Here is a 25678-nt window from a genome sequence, read left to right on the forward strand (position 1 = left end):
GTATAGGTGTTCGAGTGTTCGAAACGTAACGCGCGAGAAATTGTAAGTAAACGCCGTATTTACATGTCTGCCACTGTGCAGGAGAATCCGTGTAGGTGTTCGAGTGTTCGAAACATAACGCCTGAGAAATTGTAAGTAAACGCCGTATTTACATATCTAGCACTGTGCAGGAGAATCCGTATAGGTGTTCGAGTGTTCGAATCGTAAGGCGTGAGAAATTGTAAGTAAACACCGTATTTACATATCTGCCACTGTGCAGGAGAATCCGTATAGGTGTTCGAGTGTTCGAAACGTAACGCGCGAGAAACTGTTAGTAAATGCCGTATTTACATATCTGCCACTGTGCAGGAGAATCCGTATAGGTGTTCGAGTGTTCGAAACGTAACGCGCGAGAAACTGTTAGTAAACGCCGTATTTACATATCTGCCACTGTGCAGGAGAATCCGTATAGGCGTTCGAGTGTTCGAAACGTAACGCGCGAGAAATTGTTAGCAAACGCCGTATTTACATATCCGCCACTGTGCAGGAGAATTCGTATAGGTGTTCAAGTGTTCGAACCGTAATGCGCGAGAAATTGTAAGTAAACGCCGTATTTGCATATCTGCCACTGTGCAGGAGAATCCGTATAGGTGTTCGAGTGTTCGAAACGTAACGCGCGAGAAACTGTAAGTAAACGCCGTATTTACATATCTGCCACTATGCAGGAGAATCCGTATAGGTGTTCGAGTGTTCGAACCGTAACACGCGAGAAATTGTATGTAAACGCCGTATTTACATATCTGCCACTGTGTAGGAGAATCCGTATAGGTGTTCGAATGTTCGAAACGTAACGCGCGAGAAATTGTAAGTAAACGCCGTATTTACATATCTGCCAGTGTGCAGGAGAATCCGTATAGGTGTTCGAGTGTTCGAAACGTAACGCGCGAGAAATTGTAAGTAAACGCCGTATTTACATGTCTGCCACTGTGCAGGAGAATCCGTGTAGGTGTTCGAGTGTTCGAAACATAACGCCTGAGAAATTGTAAGTAAACGCCGTATTTACATATCTAGCACTGTGCAGGAGAATCCGTATAGGTGTTCGAGTGTTCGAATCGTAAGGCGTGAGAAATTGTAAGTAAACACCGTATTTACATATCTGCCACTGTGCAGGAGAATCCGTATAGGTGTTCGAGTGTTCGAAACGTAACGCGCGAGAAACTGTTAGTAAATGCCGTATTTACATATCTGCCACTGTGCAGGAGAATCCGTATAGGTGTTCGAGTGTTCGAACCGTAATGCGCGAGAAATTGTGAGTAAACGCCGTATTTACATATCTGCCACTGTGCAGGAGAATCCGTATAGGTGATCGAGTGTTCGAACCGTAAGGCGCGAGAAATTGTAAGTAAACGCCGTATTTGCATATCTGCCACTGTGTAGGAGAATCCGTATAGGTGTTCGAGTGTTCGAAACGTAACGTGCGAGAAATTGTAAGTAAACGCCGTATTTACATATCTGCCACTGTGCAAGAGAATCCGTCTAGGTGTTCGAGTGTTCGAAACGTAACGCGCGAGAAATTGTAAGTAAACGCCGTATTTACATATCTGCCACTGTGCAGGATATCCGTATAGGTGTTCGAGTGTTCGGATCGTATGGCGTGAGAAATTGTAATTAAACGCCGTATTTACATATCTGCCACTGTGCAGGAGAATCCGTATAGGTGTTCGAGTGTTCGAACCGTAACGCGCGAGAAATGGTAAGTAAACACCGTATTTACATATCTGCCACTGTGCAGGAGAATCTGTATAGGTGTTCGAGTGTTCGAAACGTAACGCGCGAGAAACTGTAAGTAAACGCCGTATTTACATATCTGCCACTGTGCAGGAGAATCCGTATAGGTGTTCGAGTGTTCGAACCGTAATGCGCGAGAAATTGTGAGTAAACGCCGTATTTACATATCTGCCACTGTGCAGGAGAATCCGTATAGGTGATCGAGTGTTCGAACCGTAACGCGCGAGAAATTGTAAGTAAACGCCGTATTTACATATCTGCCACTGTGTAGAAGAATCCGTATAGGTGTTCGAATGTTCGAAACGTAACGCGCGAGAAATTGTAAATAAACGCCGTATTTACATATCTGCCACTGTGCAGGAGAATCCGTATAGGTGCTCGAGTCTTCGAAACGTAACGCGCGAGATATTGTAAGTAAACGCCGTATTTACATATCTGCCACTGTGCAGGAGAATCCGTATAGGTGTTCGAGTGTTCGAAACGTAACGCGCGAGAAATTGTAAGTAAACGCCGTATTTACATGTCTGCCACTGTGCAGGAGAATCCGTGTAGGTGTTCGAGTGTTCGAAACATAACGCGTGAGAAATTGTAAGTAAACGCCGTATTTACATATCTGCCACTGTGCAGGAGAATCGGTATAGGTGTTCGAGGGTGCGAAACGTAACGCGCGAGAAATTGTAAGTAAACGCCGTATTTACATATCTGCCACTGTGCAGGAGAATCCGTATAGGTGTTCGAGTGTTCGAAACGTAACGCTCAAGAAATTGTAAGTAAACACCGTATTTACATATCTGCCACTGTGCAGGAGAATCCGTATAGGTGTTCGAGTGTTCGAATCGTAAGGCGTGAGAAATTGTAAGTAAACGCCGTATTTACATATCTGCCACTGTGCAGGAGAATCCGTATAGGTGTTCGAGTGTGCGAAACGTAACGCGCGAGAAATTGTAAGTAAACGCCGTATTTACATCTCTGCCACTGTGCAAGAGAATCCGTCTAGGTGTTCGAGTGTTCGAAACGTAACGCGCGAGAAATTGTAAGTAAACGCCGTATTTACATATCTAGCACTGTGCAGGAGAATCCGTATAGGTGTTCGAGTGTTCGAATCGTAAGGCGTGAGAAATTGTAAGTAAACGCCGTATTTACATATCTGCCACTGTGCAGGAGAATCCGTATAGGTGTTCGAGTGTTCGAAACGTAACGCGCGAGAAACTGTTAGTAAATGCCGTATTTACATATCTGCCACTGTGCAGGAGAATCCGTATAGGTGTTCGAGTGTTCGAAACGTAACGCGCGAGAAACTGTTAGTAAACGCCGTATTTACATATCTGCCACTGTGCAGGAGAATCCGTATAGGTGTTCGAGTGTTCGAAACGTAACGCGCGAGAAATTGTTAGCAAACGCCGTATTTACATATCCGCCACTGTGCAGGAGAATTCGTATAGGTGTTCAAGTGTTCGAACCGTAATGCGCGAGAAATTGTAAGTAAACGCCGTATTTGCATATCTGCCACTGTGTAGGAGAATCCGTATAGGTGTTCGAGTGTTCGAAACGTAACGTGCGAGAAATTGTAAGTAAACGCCGTATTTACATATCTGCCACTGTGCAGGAGAATCCGTATAGGTGTTCGAGTGTTCGAACCGTAACGCGCGAGAAATTTTAAGTAAACGCCGTATTTACAAATCTGCCACTGTGCAGGAGAATGCATATAGGTGTTCGAATGTTCGAACCGTAATGCGGGAGAAATAATAAGTAAACACCGTATTTACATATCTAGCACTGTGCAGGAGAATCCGTATAGGTGTTCGAGTGTTCGAATCGTAAGGCGTGAGAAATTGTAAGTAAACGCCGTATTTACATATCTGCCACTGTGCAGGAGAATCCGTATAGGTGTTCGAGTGTTCGAAACGTAACGCGCGAGAAATTGTTAGCAAACGCCGTATTTACATATCTGCCACTGTGCAGGAGAATTCGTATAGGTGTTCGAGTGTTCGAACCGTAATGCGCGAGAAATTGTAAGTAAACGCCGTATTTACATATCTGCCACTATGCAGGAGAATCCGTATAGGTGTTCGAGTGTTCGAACCGTAACACGCGAGAAATTGTATGTAAACGCCGTATTTACATATCTGCCACTGTGTAGGAGAATCCGTATAGGTGTTCGAATGTTCGAAACGTAACGCGCGAGAAATTGTAAGTAAACGCCGTATTTACATATCTGCCAGTGTGCAGGAGAATCCGTATAGGTGTTCGAGTGTTCGAAACGTAACGCGTGAGAAATTGTAAGTAAACGCGGTATTTACATGTCTGCCACTGTGCAGGAGAATCCGTGTAGGTGTTCGAGTGTTCGAAACATAACGCCTGAGAAATTGTAAGTAAACGCCGTATTTACATATCTAGCACTGTGCAGGAGAATCCGTATAGGTGTTCGAGTGTTCGAATCGTAAGGCGTGAGAAATTGTAAGTAAACACCGTATTTACATATCTGCCACTGTGCAGGAGAATCCGTATAGGTGTTCGAGTGTTCGAAACGTAACGCGCGAGAAACTGTTAGTAAATGCCGTATTTACATATCTGCCACTGTGCAGGAGAATCCGTATAGGTGTTCGAGTGTTCGAAACGTAACGCGCGAGAAACTGTTAGTAAACGCCGTATTTACATATCTGCCACTGTGCAGGAGAATCCGTATAGGCGTTCGAGTGTTCGAAACGTAACGCGCGAGAAATTGTTAGCAAACGCCGTATTTACATATCCGCCACTGTGCAGGAGAATTCGTATAGGTGTTCAAGTGTTCGAACCGTAATGCGCGAGAAATTGTAAGTAAACGCCGTATTTGCATATCTGCCACTGTGCAGGAGAATCCGTATAGGTGTTCGAGTGTTCGAAACGTAACGCGCGAGAAACTGTAAGTAAACGCCGTATTTACATATCTGCCACTATGCAGGAGAATCCGTATAGGTGTTCGAGTGTTCGAACCGTAACACGCGAGAAATTGTATGTAAACGCCGTATTTACATATCTGCCACTGTGTAGGAGAATCCGTATAGGTGTTCGAATGTTCGAAACGTAACGCGCGAGAAATTGTAAGTAAACGCCGTATTTACATATCTGCCAGTGTGCAGGAGAATCCGTATAGGTGTTCGAGTGTTCGAAACGTAACGCGCGAGAAATTGTAAGTAAACGCCGTATTTACATGTCTGCCACTGTGCAGGAGAATCCGTGTAGGTGTTCGAGTGTTCGAAACATAACGCCTGAGAAATTGTAAGTAAACGCCGTATTTACATATCTAGCACTGTGCAGGAGAATCCGTATAGGTGTTCGAGTGTTCGAATCGTAAGGCGTGAGAAATTGTAAGTAAACACCGTATTTACATATCTGCCACTGTGCAGGAGAATCCGTATAGGTGTTCGAGTGTTCGAAACGTAACGCGCGAGAAACTGTTAGTAAATGCCGTATTTACATATCTGCCACTGTGCAGGAGAATCCGTATAGGTGTTCGAGTGTTCGAAACGTAACGCGCGAGAAATTGTTAGCAAACGCCGTATTTACATATCTGCCACTGTGCAGGAGAATTCGTATAGGTGTTCGAGTGTTCGAACCGTAATGCGCGAGAAATTGTGACTAAACGCCGTATTTACATATCTGCCACTGTGCAGGAGAATCCGTATAGGTGATCGAGTGTTCGAACCGTAACGCGCGAGAAATTGTAAGTAAACGCCGTATTTACATATCTGCCACTGTGTAGAAGAATCCGTATAGGTGTTCGAATGTTCGAAACGTAACGCGCGAGAAATTGTAAGTAAACGCCGTATTTACATATCTGCCACTGTGCAGGAGAATCCGTATAGGTGCTCGAGTGTTCGAAACGTAACGCGCGAGAAATTGTAAGTAAACGCCGTATTTACATATCTGCCACTGTGCAGGAGAATCCGTATAGGTGTTCGAGTGTTCGAAACGTAACGCGCGAGAAATTGTAAGTAAACGCCGTATTTACATGTCTGCCACTGTGCAGGAGAATCCGTGTAGGTGTTCGAGTGTTCGAAACATAACGCGTGAGAAATTGTAAGTAAACGCCGTATTTACATATCTGCCGCTGTGCAGGAGAATCGGTATAGGTGTTCGAGGGTGCGAAACGTAACGCGCGAGAAATTGTAAGTAAACGCCGTATTTACATATCTGCCACTGTGCAGGAGAATCCGTATAGGTGTTCGAGTCTTCGAAACGTAACGCTCAAGAAATTGTAATAAACACCGTATTTACATATCTGCCACTGTGCAGGAGAATCCGTATAGGTGTTCGAGTGTTCGAAACGTAACGCGCGAGAAATTTTAAGTAAACGCCGTATTTACACATCTGCCACTGTGCAGGAGAATGCGTATAGGTGTTCGAATGTTCGACCGTAACGCAGGAGAAATTATTAGTAAACGCCGTATTTACATATCTGCCACTGTGCAGGAGAATCCGTATAGGTGTTCGAGTGTTCGAATCGTAAGGCGTGAGAAATTGTAAGTAAACGCCGTATTTACATATCTGCCACTGTGCAGGAGAATCCGTATAGGTGTTCGAGTGTGCGAAACGTAACACGCATGAAATTGTAAGTAAACGCCGTATTTACATATCTGCCACTGTGCAAGAGAATCCGTCTAGGTGTTCGAGTGTTCGAAACGTAACGCGCGAGAAATTGTAAGTAAACGCCGTATTTACATATCTGCCACTGTGCAGGATATCCGTATAGGTGTTCGAGTGTTCGGATCGTATGGCGTGAGAAATTGTAATTAAACGCCGTATTTACATATCTGCCACTGTGCAGGAGAATCCGTATAGGTGTTCGAGTGTTCGAACCGTAACGCGCGAGAAATGGTAAGTAAACACCGTATTTACATATCTGCCACTGTGCAGGAGAATCTGTATAGGTGTTCGAGTGTTCGAAACGTAACGCGCGAGAAACTGTAAGTAAACGCCGTATTTACATATCTGCCACTGTGCAGGAGAATCCGTATAGGTGTTCGAGTGTTCGAACCGTAATGCGCGAGAAATTGTGAGTAAACGCCGTATTTACATATCTGCCACTGTGCAGGAGAATCCGTATAGGTGTTCGAGTGTGCGAAACGTAACGCGCGAGAAATTGTAAGTAAACGCCGTATTTACATATCTGCCACTGTGCAAGAGAATCCGTCTAGGTGTTCGAGTGTTCGAAACGTAACGCGCGAGAAATTGTAAGTAAACGCCGTATTTACATATCTAGCACTGTGCAGGAGAATCCGTATAGGTGTTCGAGTGTTCGAATCGTAAGGCGTGAGAAATTGTAAGTAAACGCCGTATTTACATATCTGCCACTGTGCAGGAGAATCCGTATAGGTGTTCGAGTGTTCGAAACGTAACGCGCGAGAAACTGTTAGTAAATGCCGTATTTACATATCTGCCACTGTGCAGGAGAATCCGTATAGGTGTTCGAGTGTTCGAAACGTAACGCGCGAGAAACTGTTAGTAAACGCCGTATTTACATATCTGCCACTGTGCAGGAGAATCCGTATAGGTGTTCGAGTGTTCGAAACGTAACGCGCGAGAAATTGTTAGCAAACGCCGTATTTACATATCCGCCACTGTGCAGGAGAATTCGTATAGGTGTTCAAGTGTTCGAACCGTAATGCGCGAGAAATTGTAAGTAAACGCCGTATTTGCATATCTGCCACTGTGTAGGAGAATCCGTATAGGTGTTCGAGTGTTCGAAACGTAACGTGCGAGAAATTGTAAGTAAACGCCGTATTTACATGTCTGCCACTGTGCAGGAGAATCCGTGTAGGTGTTCGAGTGTTCGAAACATAACGCGTGAGAAATTGTAAGTAAACGCCGTATTTACATATCTGCCGCTGTGCAGGAGAATCGGTATAGGTGTTCGAGGGTGCGAAACGTAACGCGCGAGAAATTGTAAGTAAACGCCGTATTTACATATCTGCCACTGTGCAGGAGAATCCGTATAGGTGTTCGAGTCTTCGAAACGTAACGCTCAAGAAATTGTAATAAACACCGTATTTACATATCTGCCACTGTGCAGGAGAATCCGTATAGGTGTTCGAGTGTTCGAAACGTAACGCGCGAGAAATTTTAAGTAAACGCCGTATTTACACATCTGCCACTGTGCAGGAGAATGCGTATAGGTGTTCGAATGTTCGACCGTAACGCAGGAGAAATTATTAGTAAACGCCGTATTTACATATCTGCCACTGTGCAGGAGAATCCGTATAGGTGTTCGAGTGTTCGAATCGTAAGGCGTGAGAAATTGTAAGTAAACGCCGTATTTACATATCTGCCACTGTGCAGGAGAATCCGTATAGGTGTTCGAGTGTGCGAAACGTAACACGCATGAAATTGTAAGTAAACGCCGTATTTACATATCTGCCACTGTGCAAGAGAATCCGTCTAGGTGTTCGAGTGTTCGAAACGTAACGCGCGAGAAATTGTAAGTAAACGCCGTATTTACATATCTGCCACTGTGCAGGATATCCGTATAGGTGTTCGAGTGTTCGGATCGTATGGCGTGAGAAATTGTAATTAAACGCCGTATTTACATATCTGCCACTGTGCAGGAGAATCCGTATAGGTGTTCGAGTGTTCGAACCGTAACGCGCGAGAAATGGTAAGTAAACACCGTATTTACATATCTGCCACTGTGCAGGAGAATCTGTATAGGTGTTCGAGTGTTCGAAACGTAACGCGCGAGAAACTGTAAGTAAACGCCGTATTTACATATCTGCCACTGTGCAGGAGAATCCGTATAGGTGTTCGAGTGTTCGAACCGTAATGCGCGAGAAATTGTGAGTAAACGCCGTATTTACATATCTGCCACTGTGCAGGAGAATCCGTATAGGTGTTCGAGTGTGCGAAACGTAACGCGCGAGAAATTGTAAGTAAACGCCGTATTTACATATCTGCCACTGTGCTTGAGAATCCGTCTAGGTGTTCGAGTGTTCGAAACGTAACGCGCGAGAAATTGTAAGTAAACGCCGTATTTACATATCTAGCACTGTGCAGGAGAATCCGTATAGGTGTTCGAGTGTTCGAATCGTAAGGCGTGAGAAATTGTAAGTAAACGCCGTATTTACATATCTGCCACTGTGCAGGAGAATCCGTATAGGTGTTCGAGTGTTCGAAACGTAACGCGCGAGAAACTGTTAGTAAATGCCGTATTTACATATCTGCCACTGTGCAGGAGAATCCGTATAGGTGTTCGAGTGTTCGAAACGTAACGCGCGAGAAACTGTTAGTAAACGCCGTATTTACATATCTGCCACTGTGCAGGAGAATCCGTATAGGTGTTCGAGTGTTCGAAACGTAACGCGCGAGAAATTGTTAGCAAACGCCGTATTTACATATCCGCCACTGTGCAGGAGAATTCGTATAGGTGTTCAAGTGTTCGAACCGTAATGCGCGAGAAATTGTAAGTAAACGCCGTATTTGCATATCTGCCACTGTGTAGGAGAATCCGTATAGGTGTTCGAGTGTTCGAAACGTAACGTGCGAGAAATTGTAAGTAAACGCCGTATTTACATATCTGCCACTGTGCAGGAGAATCCGTATAGGTGTTCGAGTGTTCGAACCGTAACGCGCGAGAAATTTTAAGTAAACGCCGTATTTACAAATCTGCCACTGTGCAGGAGAATGCATATAGGTGTTCGAATGTTCGAACCGTAATGCGGGAGAAATAATAAGTAAACGCCGTATTTACATATCTAGCACTGTGCAGGAGAATCCGTATAGGTGTTCGAGTGTTCGAATCGTAAGGCGTGAGAAATTGTAAGTAAACGCCGTATTTACATATCTGCCACTGTGCAGGAGAATCCGTATAGGTGTTCGAGTGTTCGAAACGTAACGCGCGAGAAATTGTTAGCAAACGCCGTATTTAGATATCTGCCACTGTGCAGGAGAATTCGTATAGGTGTTCGAGTGTTCGAACCGTAATGCGCGAGAAATTGTAAGTAAACGCCGTATTTACATATCTGCCACTATGCAGGAGAATCCGTATAGGTGTTCGAGTGTTCGAACCGTAACACGCGAGAAATTGTATGTAAACGCCGTATTTACATATCTGCCACTGTGTAGGAGAATCCGTATAGGTGTTCGAATGTTCGAAACGTAACGCGCGAGAAATTGTAAGTAAACGCCGTATTTACATATCTGCCAGTGTGCAGGAGAATCCGTATAGGTGTTCGAGTGTTCGAAACGTAACGCGCGAGAAATTGTAAGTAAACGCCGTATTTACATGTCTGCCACTGTGCAGGAGAATCCGTGTAGGTGTTCGAGTGTTCGAAACATAACGCCTGAGAAATTGTAAGTAAACGCCGTATTTACATATCTAGCACTGTGCAGGAGAATCCGTATAGGTGTTCGAGTGTTCGAATCGTAAGGCGTGAGAAATTGTAAGTAAACACCGTATTTACATATCCGCCACTGTGCAGGAGAATCCGTATAGGTGTTCGAGTGTTCGAAACGTAACGCGCGAGAAACTGTTAGTAAATGCCGTATTTACATATCTGCCACTGTGCAGGAGAATCCGTATAGGTGTTCGAGTGTTCGAAACGTAACGCGCGAGAAACTGTTAGTAAACGCCGTATTTACATATCTGCCACTGTGCAGGAGAATCCGTATAGGTGTTCGAGTGTTCGAAACGTAACGCGCGAGAAATTGTTAGCAAACGCCGTATTTACATATCCGCCACTGTGCAGGAGAATTCGTATAGGTGTTCAAGTGTTCGAACCGTAATGCGCGAGAAATTGTAAGTAAACGCCGTATTTGCATATCTGCCACTGTGCAGGAGAATCCGTATAGGTGTTCGAGTGTTCGAAACGTAACGTGCGAGAAATTGTAAGTAAACGCCGTATTTACATATCTGCCACTGTGCAGGAGAATCCGTATAGGTGTTCGAGTGTTCGAACCGTAACGCGCGAGAAATTTTAAGTAAACGCCGTATTTACAAATCTGCCACTGTGCAGGAGAATGCATATAGGTGTTCGAATGTTCGAACCGTAATGCGGGAGAAATAATAAGTAAACGCCGTATTTACATATCTAGCACTGTGCAGGAGAATCCGTATAGGTGTTCGAGTGTTCGAATCGTAAGGCGTGAGAAATTGTAAGTAAACGCCGTATTTACATATCTGCCACTGTGCAGGAGAATCCGTATAGGTGTTCGAGTGTTCGAAACGTAACGCGCGAGAAATTGTTAGCAAACGCCGTATTTACATATCTGCCACTGTGCAGGAGAATTCGTATAGGTGTTCGAGTGTTCGAACCGTAATGCGCGAGAAATTGTAAGTAAACGCCGTATTTACATATCTGCCACTATGCAGGAGAATCCGTATAGGTGTTCGAGTGTTCGAACCGTAACACGCGAGAAATTGTATGTAAACGCCGTATTTACATATCTGCCACTGTGTAGGAGAATCCGTATAGGTGTTCGAATGTTCGAAACGTAACGCGCGAGAAATTGTAAGTAAACGCCGTATTTACATATCTGCCAGTGTGCAGGAGAATCCGTATAGGTGTTCGAGTGTTCGAAACGTAACGCGCGAGAAATTGTAAGTAAACGCCGTATTTACATGTCTGCCACTGTGCAGGAGAATCCGTGTAGGTGTTCGAGTGTTCGAAACATAACGCCTGAGAAATTGTAAGTAAACGCCGTATTTACATATCTGCCACTTTGCAGGAGAATCGGTATAGGTGTTCGAGGGTGCGAAACGTAACGCACGAGAAATTGTAAGTAAACGCCGTATTTACATATCTGCCACTGTGCAGGAGAATCCGTATAGGTGTTCGAGTGTTCGAAACGTAACGCTCAAGAAATTGTAAGTAAACACCGTATTTACATATCTGCCACTGTGCAGGAGAATCCGTATAGGTGTTCGAGTGTTCGAAACGTAACGCGCGAGAAATTTTAAGTAAACGCTGTATTTACACATCTGCCACTGTGCAGGAGAATGCGTATAGGTGTTCGAATGTTCGAACCGTAACGCGGGAGAAATTATTAGTAAACACCGTATTTACATATCTGCCACTGTGCAGGAGAATCCGTATAGGTGTTCGAGTGTTCGAATCGTAAGGCGTGAGAAATTGTAAGTAAACGCCGTATTTACATATCTGCCACTGTGCAGGAGAATCCGTATAGGTGTTCGAGTGTGCGAAACGTAACGCGCGAGAAATTGTAAGTAAACACCGTATTTACATATCTGCCACTGTGCAAGAGAATCCGTCTAGGTGTTCGAGTGTTCGAAACGTAACGCGCGAGAAATTGTAAGTAAACGCCGTATTTACATATCTGCCACTGTGCAGGAGAATCCGTATAGGTGTTCGAGTGTTCGGATCGTATGGCGTGAGAAATTGTAATTAAACGCCGTATTTACATAGCTGCCACTGTGCAGGAGAATCCGTATAGGTGTTCGAGTGTTCGAACCGTACCGCGCGAGAAATGGTAAGTAAACACCGTATTTACATATCTGCCCCTGTGCAGGAGAATCCGTATAGGTGTTCGAGTGTTCGAAACGTAACGCGCGAGAAACTGTAAGTAAACGCCGTATTTACATATCTGCCACTGTGCAGGAGAATCCATATAGGTGTTCGAGTGTTCGAAACGTAACGCGCGAGAAATTGTTAGCAAACGCCGTATTTACATATCTGCCACTGTGCAGGAGAATTCGTATAGGTGTTCGAGTGTTCGAACCGTAATGCGCGAGAAATTGTGACTAAACGCCGTATTTACATATCTGCCACTGTGCGGGAGAATCCGTATAGGTGATCGAGTGTTCGAACCGTAACGCGCGAGAAATTGTAAGTAAACGCCGTATTTACATATCTGCCACTGTGTAGAAGAATCCGTATAGGTGTTCGAATGTTCGAAACGTAACGCGCGAGAAATTGTAAGTAAACGCCGTATTTACATATCTGCCACTGTGCAGGAGAATCCGTATAGGTGCTCGAGTGTTCGAAACGTAACGCGCGAGAAATTGTAAGTAAACGCCGTATTTGCATATCTGCCACTGTGCAGGAGAATCCGTCACTACAACAAAAAGCATTTTTGGCGACATTTTTTAGCAACCAAATTGAATTTTGTTGCCAATTGTATGTTTTTGGCGACAATATATGTGTTGGTCGCCAAAAAATACACTATTAGCAACAAATATCTTAATTCGTCGCCAAAAATGGTTAGCGCCAATTTAATTTTCTGCGCGGGAGCGCTAAAAAAGTTTTGGCGACGAAATTAATATTTGCCGACGAAAATGTTTGTTGCCAATTTGGATTTTTTGGCGACGGAATTAAAATAGTCGCTGAAAAGTGAATGATATTTATGGCAACATAATAATTTTCGTCGCCAATAAATTTCTTGTCAAAACGACGTCGTTTTGAATTTGTCTTTTTTTTTTTTTTTTTTTAATGACCGAATAAACAAGATTGACCTAAAATGTGTCTTCTTCGTCTTCTCATTCCACAACCTGGAGCGGCACAGAAGAGAAATAGGTATGTCTTCTCTCCCTCTTCTTCGTCTCTCTTTCCCTCTCCCTCTCCTTCTCCCTCTCACTCTCTCTCTCACACTGTCTCATCTTCCTCTCTTTCTTCTTTATCATCAATTTCATTCTCTTGTTCGGCACTGCAGAACACAACACAATCAATAGGACTGATTTTTCCCTCACACTCTCTCATCTTCCTCTTTTTCTTCTTTGTCATCAATCTGATTTTTCGGACTGATATAGTGATTTTCAGACTGATATTGTGATTTTCGGACTGATATATTCTACTTTTTGGACTGATTTTGGAACTGATTTTCGGGACTGGTATATTCTGAATTTCGGACTGATTTTGGAACTGATTTTGTATTTTTTAGGGACTGATATTATAATTTTGGGTATGGATCATCTGGTTTAGGAGGGTATAATAGTTTCAGGCTCTGAATCTGAATGTGTAGGAGGATAGGACTTAATTATTTGAAGTTTCAAAACTCCTGCAGGTTCGTTCTTTTATTCTTTAGTACATTTTCATAAATCTGTACATATTATTTTACTATTTATTGGAAAAGCAGTAATGAGCAGGATTTCTTGACCATTGCGTATGGGAATTGTTGGGGGAGAGTTTAATATGATGACTAGTCCAAAGTGATATTTGTTATTTTTATGAAGGTTATGTTTGTATGTATATTATTAGTTACCTATATTCCTGTATGTTTTGGCACACATTTTGGGTGCAACTCTAACTAAGCTGTAGCCACAATACTGACTAACATAAATGGCAAAACTGCAATTCGTTCAATAGCACAAATAGCTTATTGTGTCCTTAAGGGTTCAACATGCCATTTTTCAGTAGAGTGACATAGCAGTAGAAGTCACATAAACAAAGATGTTGGGGTGGGTTTGAGCCCTTCTGAAAATGTATATTGGTGTCAAAGAAACCTAGACCCAACCCATCTTGCTAAAAGTTCAGGTTGATGATTGATCATTTTTCATTTCCAAAGAATATATTAGGCTATTTGGAGAAGGTTATTGGTTTTTGTTATTCTGCTTGTAATTGCCCTAAATAATTTTATGTTATTTAAGAATGTGTTATCAAGAGATGTACTTTGTCTGTTAATATGGGCTACAGAGGCAAAATTTCAATCTCATCTGCGAGTTAGCAGATGTGAACTCTGCAAGCCAATGCACTTGCTTACATAAATACTATTATACATTGCATGTTTCACAATGTTATGCTGTGTGAGCTTTCTTCTAGATGGTACTTTGACCATTTTCAGCATTTGTTGTCATCCTTCCCATCTTCACTGAAAACTATGAGTGTGTGAGTGAATACATTTTCTCTCTCTTGTATTCATCCATTGGTTCAATGAATTTGATCAATAAAACCATGTGTTAGACACTATTGAAATATGGAACATATATATGGGGTAGTGTATTTTTTCTCTAAACAAAAATCTTGTTTTCTGCCACTTAGTTTATGCATTGTTTTTGACCTCTTCATGCTCTACATTTTAGTATTTACAGTTATGCTTAAGTTTATGTCTTATGTAGCTGCATGACTTTTTTTAATGGTTGTTGCAGCTCTCAAACCTGGAAGTTTGGTTTCAGTGGCCAAAAGACATTGTACGGAAATTAGTATCAGGGGATCTAGACCTTGGTATTGTGGGTCTTGATACAGTTAGTGAATATGGGCAGGTATGAATTGTGCAAATGAGTTTTTTTATTCACATAAGGGAGAAGTCACAATTGTGAGAAGTGAATAATTGATTGTATGCTCATGTTTGATACCTGTTGAGCAAGTTTCCTACTATGACTTATACGTTTTGTTCATTTAACATACGCTTCAGTAATCTTCTCTAATCAGTGATATGAAAAATTCCTTTTGCTTTTGGCTTCGTACACTTGTGACATATAAAGATGGCATCTCCCTCTTGATGCATTGTTTTTCTTAAATAAATTTGATTATCAAAAAAGAAAAAAGATACCATCCTTACTGTTAATGTTGCATTCATCTTGGCACTGCTAATTTTCATGTGCACTTGTTTTCATTTAGTTTGATTTTGTGGGAAAATATTAACAATTGAAAATTATCATGTGAATTACTTTTCATAGGGGAATGAAGATCTAATTCTTGTTCATGATGCACTTGAGTTTTGAGACTGCCGTTTATCCTTGGCAGTAAGTCATTGTTCTCCTTTATCCTTGGCAGTAAGTCATTGTTTATCCTTGGCAGTATGCTGATTGTCACGCGGTTGTACGGTTGTGGGTATAATACATATTTTCTTTTTGTCAGATACCCAAATATGGGATTTTTGAGAATGCAAACTCAATGAAGGAGCTAGCGCAAATGCGTCAATGGACACCCGAGAAACCTCTGAGAGTTGCCACTGGTTTCAGTTATGTATGTTGCATTTCACTTTGTCCTATCATTTTTCTGTTGTATTATTTCTTTCTAAATAATTTTTATTTATAAGTTTCAATTAAGAAGTTTGGTTGGGATTAAGTTTGTAGTCCATTCTTGTGCACAGCTGGGTCCTAAATTTATGAAGGAAAATGGAGTGAAGCATGTTACTTTTTCAACTGCTGATGGAGCATTAGAGGCAGCTCCTGCGGTAAGAGTTATTTTTTTCTATAGTTTTATTATTTTTGTCAAGTTATGCTATCTCTCGTGAGTATTGCACGTGATGCTTGCCAGGGAGAGTGGATAGTACATGATGGCTTGGCCATTAATGTCTCACATGTTCACAAATACTATACTTATTTGTCAAATATTTCTTCTATCTTGTTAGTGGTTATTTTTTATTGTGGGGTGTTTATATTTATCTCCAGTTTCACATATCTGCACCCTTGATTTGATGCAGTCAAGCTATGTTAATTGACTCTTCATATGTGTGTAGTACCCTTTTTCTGGAAACTAGACACTAATGTAAGGGTATGAGATATGTATGTGACACTTGTGGTTGGACATTCACCTAGGTAGAAGCATGTCAAATAATTGAAGTTTACAATATAACTATGTAAAAATACCCTCTTTCTTCTTCTTATGATTTTTTTTTTTTTTTTTTTTGGGAGGGGAGGGTTGGGTAAAAATTTGACCTATTTTCTAATTAAACCAGTGAAGCAAAAATTTGAACCCGAATTCCCTGCATGTTTCAATATCATTTTGAAGTTATACTATATATATGTATACATATAGAGGAGTTGGTACATGTATATATGTGTTTCATTTTCAAGATCTCAATTAGCTTCTTACCTGTTTTTTGATTTATTGTTGCCATTGGCTATGAATGTAATGAACTAACTGAATTTTGCTTTTTGATTTATTGTCGTGACATTTTAGAATTTTGGCAGGCAATTGTGCCTTCGTTTGTTACTTCTGTTTACATTCTTTTTTTTGTTTTTCAGTGATCAGATCACTGAATCTTTAATAAATGAAATTTTTAGAAAAGTTTACCATGCTTGACTTGCTATAAAAATCAGCTTCCTTTTTGTTCTGGATGCTGTTTTGAATAGGTAAAATTCAGAACAGTTCATTTTTTCTAGCTCATTGTTTATAGCATTTTTCTTTTTGAAATTGGTTGCTTAGTATCTATAAAGTTAACTTATTTATTTGGCATTGCATAGTTCCTGCCTCCTAATGCAACTCATTTAATATAAATTGCATTATATATGCTAGTTCCCAATGGTATTAATATTAGCTGCTTGCTTTGTTGTTGAAAAAGATGGGAATAGCTGAAGCTATTGTGGACCTTGTGAGTCGTGGAACCACATTGAGAGAGAACAATTTAAAAGAAATTGAAGGTGGAGTTATATTGCAAAGTCAGGTGCACTCTCTTTGGACTTAACCAAGCATGCCAAACGGTCTTTGATAATTTATTTTAAAGAGGGTCTTCAAGTATTAATTTGAAAGTCTCTCTACTTTATCTTTGTTGTCTTCAGGCTGTCCTTGTTGCTAGCAGGAAGTCCTTGACCCAACGGAAAGGTGTATTAGACATCACACATGAAATTCTTGAAAGATTGGAGGCACATTTGAGGGCAATTGGACAGTTCACGGTGTGCATAATTTATTTTTTATGTTATGGTTGTAGTTGCCTATAATTTCATTGTCTCATGCTATTTATGTTAGGTTACTGCAAACATGAGGGGAAGCAGTCAAGAGGAGGTGGCGGAGCGAATACTGAGCCAAACATCATTATCGGGCTTGCAGGTGAATCAATCTCTCTTTCTTTCAAAGAAATGTGAAAACCAAACCATATATGTTGTTTTATCCTAGTACAAGTTAATTCTAAATGGCGTGTATTGTGGAAGCACTCACTGGAGATACTTTGATATTTTTGAATTATTGATTAAATGTTGAGTTCTTCTCAGTTCCAAGAGCTGCCTTAAATGCTTTTCATGTTTATATATGCAGGGGCCAACTATAAGTCCTATTTTTTGCAAACGTGATGGGAGAGTAGCAGCAGATTACTATGCCATAGTCATATGTGTGCCCAAAAAGTTGCTTTACAAGTCTGTCCAACAGCTGAGAGCAGTGAGACACTTTTTCTTTCTTTACTCAATATATGCCATTAATTATAACAATAGAAACTATTCCTTCCCAAGTTCCCACCCATCCACCCACGACACGCAGAGAGTTAGAGAATGACCACAAAGTTTAGGGTTTAGTCTTATTTGGGGTAGAGAATGAGAGCTGCCACTTTGTGCAAATAATGCTGTAATTTAATTTTGTATCATGTCTAACTTCCCACTAGCTCACATTTATAGGACCAACTTTGTGTAATTCCTTGCCATGTCAAATATCATATTACATATAGACACTACAACAAAAAGCATATAGGCAGTACTGATGTGAGATTCTACTTCATTTCTTCTCTGTCTCACTCTCTCTTCTTTTTTCTTTTTCAAATCTGAAAGTTATTTGATGGAGCTGTTAGATCATCAATTGTTCGGAAAGCTTAAGTTTTAGGAAATGGCCCAATAATTTATATCAAGCTAACATTCTCCTTCACATGCAATCTCGTCTCAAACCTGGAGAGAACATGCACAATGACAAAGATAACATGAGTGCTAACAAGACTTGATCCAGGACCTCCTAGAACCAAAACCCCAAATCATTGCGACCACCCACAAGCCACAGGTGTGGCCAGCGGGAGTTTAACATAAGAGCTCTTGACTAACAATGGGTCCCAATGACAACCTTTAACCGTCGGGCTACCTTGATGGTTTTGTGATATGGACATTTAGCACTGTATTTTAGTGAGGATTACTTCTTGTGCGTTTTTTTATTTGTTAGATTTTTGCTTATTGCTTTCAAAATTTTAATTTATTTTTTAAAATTAGAATGTATCCTCCAACTCATGATAAGATACAACCATGATATATAAATATAGAGTTTCAGACGCAATACCATAAACCATTCTACAAGAATGGTGGTGTGTAAATCTAGGAGATGATATTTTTTAGGGGTTTGTTTCAAGTTTGATCCTTGGTGTTGTTTCATCTTTATAGTTTGCAGATGCCTAGCTTGGAGAACAATAGAACCCAGGGTTTATATTTCCTACAGTGTTGTGGTGTGAAATTGATTTTAATTTTACCATTTGTCATATATCAGATGAATAGAAATTGTGGGCCATTGACTCGGTGTTATACTCCCTAATATGGTCAAGAAATGCTTTTGAAATGCATTCTCATAGAAATCACTTGTCAGGACCTCTGGGATTTTTAAGAATGTTTAGATGCAATGAAAAGGGGGGTGATTTATTGCAGTGGCAGGATAATTAATCTGTGGTGCTGCTGGCTCACAAGCTATTGTTGTTTTTCTTTTAATCATGCCTTCCATTTATTTTACTAGGAATCTTGAAATAAAATTGTTTGGTGTGGGACAGGCGTTGTTTCGTTGCAAAAGGGCAAGCAGCTGGGGTCCTGACGGGACATATAGAAGGCATTACTTTTATTGACAGTCGTGGAGATGGCCGTTATTTTATCTCGAATGGAAAGGATCAGGCATTCAAACTTTGGGATATTCAGAAAATGTCTTCTAACGTCACTTGGTACGCTTCTTTTGTTGCTTTTGTTTTGCATTCGTGTTTACTAATTCTCAACTGTACTCTAGTGATTGAACTGATTTGATTCTCTGATGAGTAATAGAAATTTATATAATACAGTAATGGAGGAGAAGTGGAGGAACCTAATGTCCTATTGTTAACTTTCAATTCTTTAAGTTATCCAAAACATGCCCAGTTAGAGAGAAAATTTAGAAAAAATAAAATAGCAACTTTGAAAATATGAACTTAAGGTTGTTGGCATGAATTCTGGCACTAACTTGTATGATGCTCAAAGACAAATTTTAAATTTTACTTAAGGATCACTATATGAAAAAATGTCTGCATAATGTTTAATATTTATAATCCATGTTCTTTAGGTGGGATCTCATGTTAGATATCATTCATATTCGCTGCTGGTCAGTCATATGCTAAATCGTTCAAATATGTATATGCTTACTTGACTTGTGCCATTGGGATCTCTTGCTTTTTGGCTCTAGTTCTTCCCTGGGCATTGACCTAGAGAAATTCTTAGGAATGATACATCTTACATACTCTGCTTACTCCAAAACTTGGGTTTTAACAGGCTTCCTTTGCTTAATGTTCAAACTTAGATCTTTTTCTTTCTCTAAATTTTTTTGTTGAATTAATACACTAGGATGAGTAACTGGAGAATGTGACCCTTCTTAATTGGCTGGCTTCTCCGTGCAGCATGACATTTTTGTCATTGCAAATGATCAATCATGCTGCAAGAGTGTTTATTTATCAAAAAAAAACAAAAAAAATCATGCTGCAAGAGTGTAAATAATAAGACACAGGCCACTTTGGTTGGACCTTTTCATTTATTTATGCTTAGTTTGTTGCAGCAGAATACGTTTTCTACATTTTTTGGAGTTTGGTATTATGACAAATGGAAGTCAATGGAAAACAATTCTCATGGTCAATGGAAAAAAACTTATTTGAACAGAAAATGTTTTCTAATGGCCACCAAATGCTAAATAATCAGACAGCTTGTTCAAGCCTAAATAGACTTGTAGGAACAAACGGGACTTCAATTGGATCTCCGGTTAGAAAATTAGAAGGAAAATTATAAAACACAAGACTTAAAAGGCCCGTTCGGGGGCTGAAATTGCGAAATGACCACCGAAACCACTGAAACTTGGCACAGACCGCTTGTTCAAGCCTAAATAGACTTGTAGGAACAAACGGGTCCTCGATTGGATTTTCGGTTAAAAAATTAGAAGGAAAAATGTAAAACACAAGACTTAAAAGGCCCATTCGGGGGCCGAAATTTCAAAATGACCGCTGAAACCACCAAAACTTGGCACGGATAGCCTTTTCAAGCCTAAATAGACTTGTAGGAACAAACGAGACCTCTATTGGATCTCCGGTTAGAAAATTAGAAGGAAAATTGTAATACACATGACTTAAAAGGCTCGTTCAGGAGCCGAAATTGCGAAATGACAACCGAAACCCCCAAAAATTGGCACGAACAGCTTGTTCAAACCTAAATAGACTTGTAGGAACAAATGAGACCTCGATTGGATTCCCGATTAAAAAATTAGAAGAAAAAATATAAAACACAAGATTTAAAAGGCTCGTTCGGGGGCTAAAATTGCAAAATGACCACTGAAACCACTGAAACTTGGTACGGGTAACTTGTTCAAGCCTAAATACAGTTGTATGAGCAAACAGCACCCGATTGGACTTCCCGTTACAAAATTAAAATCAAAATTGTGAAGTTCATATTGAGGTTTTTTTTTTTTTTTTTTGTCAATCTAATATTGTTTTTTCTTTTTTCATCTGACAGATTGGCAATGGTGGAAAATAGTTTGGGCTGCATCCGAAGATTTAATTTTGTGTTTTTGGAAATATTTTGACATAGGATTTTGGTAAATGATTTATGGATTAAATGTTTAGCATCAAAATATTTAGTGTTGTGTTTTTGCAAATATTTTGACATAGGATTTTAGTAAATGACTTGTTGGTTAGATGTTTAACATCAAAATATTTGGTTGTAATTTTGAAAATGTTTTGACATAGGATTTGGTAATGTATTTATGGATTTAATGTTAGTAGTTTGTAAGTATTTTGGTATGCATGTTTTAGATTGTCAGAGAATTGTAAGTATGTTTATTGGGATTTTTCATAGCTATTAATTTTGAATTAGTATGAATGTCTTGCACAGGTGTATTATTATTTACATTACATTTGCGTATATATTGTGCACAGGAAAACAGGTGTTTTGGATTATTTTGAACAGGAAAATTATTAAAATCAAAATTTGTGTACTGAATTTTTAGTGACAGGTGGTATTTTGGTCGCTGTTAATATATTTGGCGACAACATATTGTTTTTGTCGCTAAAAGTTAGTGGTTATTCCAAGAACTTTTAGCAACCAAAACTTACTCGTCACTAAAAACGTGATTTTTAGCGACCAAATTAATTTTGTCGTTAAATAGTACTTTTGGCGACGCATTTATTTGTCGCTAAAACTACATAGCCTATCCAAATTTTAACCTTTTAGCAACAAATTGTACTTTTATAGCGACAAAATATATGATTTTTGGCGACCAATTTTGCTTGTCGCTAAATGTCTACCTACGGTGACAATTTCTGATTTCGTCGCCAATACTTTTAGTGACAGGCCTTTGGCGACAAGTTGTATATTTGTCGTCGATTCTTTTGGCGACGGAATTTGTACTTTTGGCGACAAATTTTTGGGTTGCCAAATGTGTTTTTTGTTGTAGTGCGTATAGGTGTTCGAGTGTTCGAAACGTAACGCGCGAGAAATTGTAAGTAAACGCCGTATTTACATGTCTGCCACTGTGCAGGAGAATCCGTGTAGGTGTTCGAGTGTTCGAAACATAACGCGTGAGAAATTGTAAGTAAACGCCGTATTTACATATCTGCCGCTGTGCAGGAGAATAGGTATAGGTGTTCGAGGGTGCGAAACGTAACGCGCGAGAAATTGTAAGTAAACGCCGTATTTACATATCTGCCACTGTGCAGGAGAATCCGTATAGGTGTTCGAGTCTTCGAAACGTAACGCTCAAGAAATTGTAAGTAAACACCGTATTTACATATCTGCCACTGTGCAGGAGAATCCGTATAGGTGTTCGAGTGTTCGAAACGTAACGCGCGAGAAATTTTAAGTAAACGCCGTATTTACACATCTGCCACTGTGCAGGAGAATGCGTATAGGTGTTCGAATGTTCGACCGTAACGCGGGAGAAATTATTAGTAAACGCCGTATTTACATATCTGCCACTGTGCAGGAGAATCCGTATAGGTGTTCGAGTGTTCGAATCGTAAGGCGTGAGAAATTGTAAGTAAACGCCGTATTTACATATCTGCCACTGTGCAGGAGAATCCGTATAGGTGTTCGAGTGTGCGAAACGTAACACGCATGAAATTGTAAGTAAACGCCGTATTTACATATCCGCCCCTGTGCAAGAGAATCCGTCTAGGTGTTCGAGTGTTCGAAACGTAACGCGCGAGAAATTGTAAGTAAACGCCGTATTTACATATCTGCCACTGTGCAGGATATCCGTATAGGTGTTCGAGTGTTCGAGTGTTCGGATCGTATGGCGTGAGAAATTGTAATTAAACGCCGTATTTACATATCTGCCACTGTGCAGGAGAATCCGTATAGGTGTTCGAGTGTTCGAACCGTAACGCGCGAGAAATGGTAAGTAAACACCGTATTTACATATCTGCCACTGTGCAGGAGAATCTGTATAGGTGTTCGAGTGTTCGAAACGTAACGCGCGAGAAACTGTAAGTAAACGCCTTATTTACATATCTGCCACTGTGCAGGAGAATCCGTATAGGTGTTCGAGTGTTCGAACCGTAATGCGCGAGAAATTGTGAGTAAACGCCGTATTTACATATCTGCCACTGTGCAGGAGAATCCGTATAGGTGATCGAGTGTTCGAACCGTAACGCGCGAGAAATTGTAAGTAAACGCCGTATTTACATATCTGCCACTGTGTAGAAGAATCCGTATAGGTGTTCGAATGTTCGAAACGTAACGCGCGAGAAATTGTAAATAAACGCCGTATTTACATATCTGCCACTGTGCAGGAGAATCCGTATAGGTGCTCGAGTCTTCGAAACGTAACGCGCGAGATATTGTAAGTAAACGCCGTATTTACATATCTGCCACTGTGCAGGAGAATCCGTATAGGTGTTCGAGTGTTCGAAACGTAACGCGCGAGAAATTGTAAGTAAACGCCGTATTTACATGTCTGCCACTGTGCAGGAGAATCCGTGTAGGTGTTCGAGTGTTCGAAACATAACGCGTGAGAAATTGTAAGTAAACGCCGTATTTACATATCTGCCACTGTGCAGGAGAATCGGTATAGGTGTTCGAGGGTGCGAAACGTAACGCGCGAGAAATTGTAAGTAAACGCCGTATTTACATATCTGCCACTGTGCAGGAGAATCCGTATAGGTGTTCGAGTGTTCGAAACGTAACGCTCAAGAAATTGTAAGTAAACACCGTATTTACATATCTGCCACTGTGCAGGAGAATCCGTATAGGTGTTCGAGTGTTCGAATCGTAAGGCGTGAGAAATTGTAAGTAAACGCCGTATTTACATATCTGCCACTGTGCAGGAGAATCCGTATAGGTGTTCGAGTGTGCGAAACGTAACGCGCGAGAAATTGTAAGTAAACGCCGTATTTACATATCTGCCACTGTGCAAGAGAATCCGTCTAGGTGTTCGAGTGTTCGAAACGTAACGCGCGAGAAATTGTAAGTAAACGCCGTATTTACATATCTACCACTGTGCAGGAGAATCCGTATAGGTGTTCGAGTGTTCGGATCGTATGGCGTGAGAAATTGTAATTAAACGCCGTATTTACATAGCTGCCACTGTGCAGGAGAATCCGTATAGGTGTTCGAGTGTTCGAACCGTACCGCGCGAGAAATGGTAAGTAAACACCGTATTTACATATCTGCCCCTGTGCAGGAGAATCCGTATAGGTGTTCGAGTGTTCGGAACGTAACGCGCGAGAAACTGTAAGTAAACGCCGTATTTACATATCTGCCACTTTGCAGGAGAATCCATATAGGTGTTCGAGTGTTCGAAACGTAACGCGCGAGAAATTGTTAGCAAACGCCGTATTTACATATCTGCCACTGTGCAGGAGAATTCGTATAGGTGTTCGAGTGTTCGAACCGTAATGCGCGAGAAATTGTGAGTAAACGCCGTATTTACATATCTGCCACTGTGCAGGAGAATCCGTATAGGTGATCGAGTGTTCGAACCGTAACGCGCGAGAAATTGTAAGTTAACGCCGTATTTACATATCTGCCACTGTGTAGAAGAATCCGTATAGGTGTTCGAATGTTCGAAACGTAACGCGCGAGAAATTGTAAGTAAACGCCGTATTTACATATCTGCCACTGTGCAGGAGAATCCGTATAGGTGCTCGAGTGTTCGAAACGTAACGCGCGAGAAATTGTAAGTAAACGCCGTATTTACATATCTGCCACTGTGCAGGAGAATCCGTATAGGTGTTCGAGTGTTCGAAACGTAACGCGCGAGAAATTGTAAGTAAACGTCGTATTTACATGTCTGCCACTGTGCAGGAGAATCCGTGTAGGTGTTCGAGTGTTCGAAACATAACGCGTGAGAAATTGTAAGTAAACGCCGTATTTACATATCTGCCACTGTGCAGGAGAATCGGTATAGGTGTTCGAGGGTGCAAAACGTAACGCGCGAGAAATTGTAAGTAAACGCCGTATTTACATATCTGCCACTGTGCAGGAGAATCCGTATAGGTGTTCGAGTGTTCGAAACGTAACGCTCAAGAAATTGTAAGTAAACACCGTATTTACATATCTGCCACTGTGCAGGAGAATCCGTATAGGTGTTCGAGTGTTCGAAACGTAACGCGCGAGAAATTTTAAGTAAACGCCGTATTTTCACATCTGCCACTGTGCAGGAGAATGCGTATAGGTGTTCGAATGTTCGAACCGTAACGCGGGAGAAATTATTAGTAAACGTCGTATTTACATATCTGCCACTGTGCAGGAGAATCCGTATAGGTGTTCGAGTGTTCGAATCGTAAGGCGTGAGAAATTGTAAGTAAACGCCGTATTTACATATCTGCCACTGTGCAGGAGAATCCGTATAGGTGTTCGAGTGTGCGAAACGTAACGCGCATGAAATTGTAAGTAAACGCCGTATTTACATATCTGCCACTTTGCAAGAGAATCCGTCTAGGTGTTCGAGTGTTCGAAACGTAACGCGCGAGAAATTGTAAGTAAACGCCGTATTTACATATCTGCCACTGTGCAGGATATCCGTATAGGTGTTCGAGTGTTCGGATCGTATGGCGTGAGAAATTGTAATTAAACGCCGTATTT

The 25678-nt window shown here is 41.0% G+C and overlaps 1 pseudogene across 1 annotated transcript; it reads left to right on the forward strand.

Annotated features, from left to right (window-relative positions):
* The first annotated feature begins 14667 nt into the window (after positions 1 to 14667).
* LOC114287775 (ATP phosphoribosyltransferase 2, chloroplastic-like) lies at positions 14668 to 19617 on the forward strand (annotated as a pseudogene). Its single transcript, XR_014358049.1, has 10 exons — positions 14668 to 14685; positions 14840 to 14953; positions 15371 to 15436; positions 15552 to 15659; positions 15787 to 15870; positions 16981 to 17082; positions 17198 to 17311; positions 17385 to 17465; positions 17670 to 17789; positions 19144 to 19617. The product of XR_014358049.1 is annotated as an ATP phosphoribosyltransferase 2, chloroplastic-like (transcript).
* The last annotated feature ends 6061 nt before the right edge of the window (positions 19618 to 25678 follow it).

Source organism: Camellia sinensis, unplaced genomic scaffold (assembly GCF_055761805.1).
Source record: "Camellia sinensis isolate YWXY unplaced genomic scaffold, ASM5576180v1 Unanchor13, whole genome shotgun sequence".
NCBI lineage: Eukaryota > Viridiplantae > Streptophyta > Magnoliopsida > Ericales > Theaceae > Camellia > Camellia sinensis.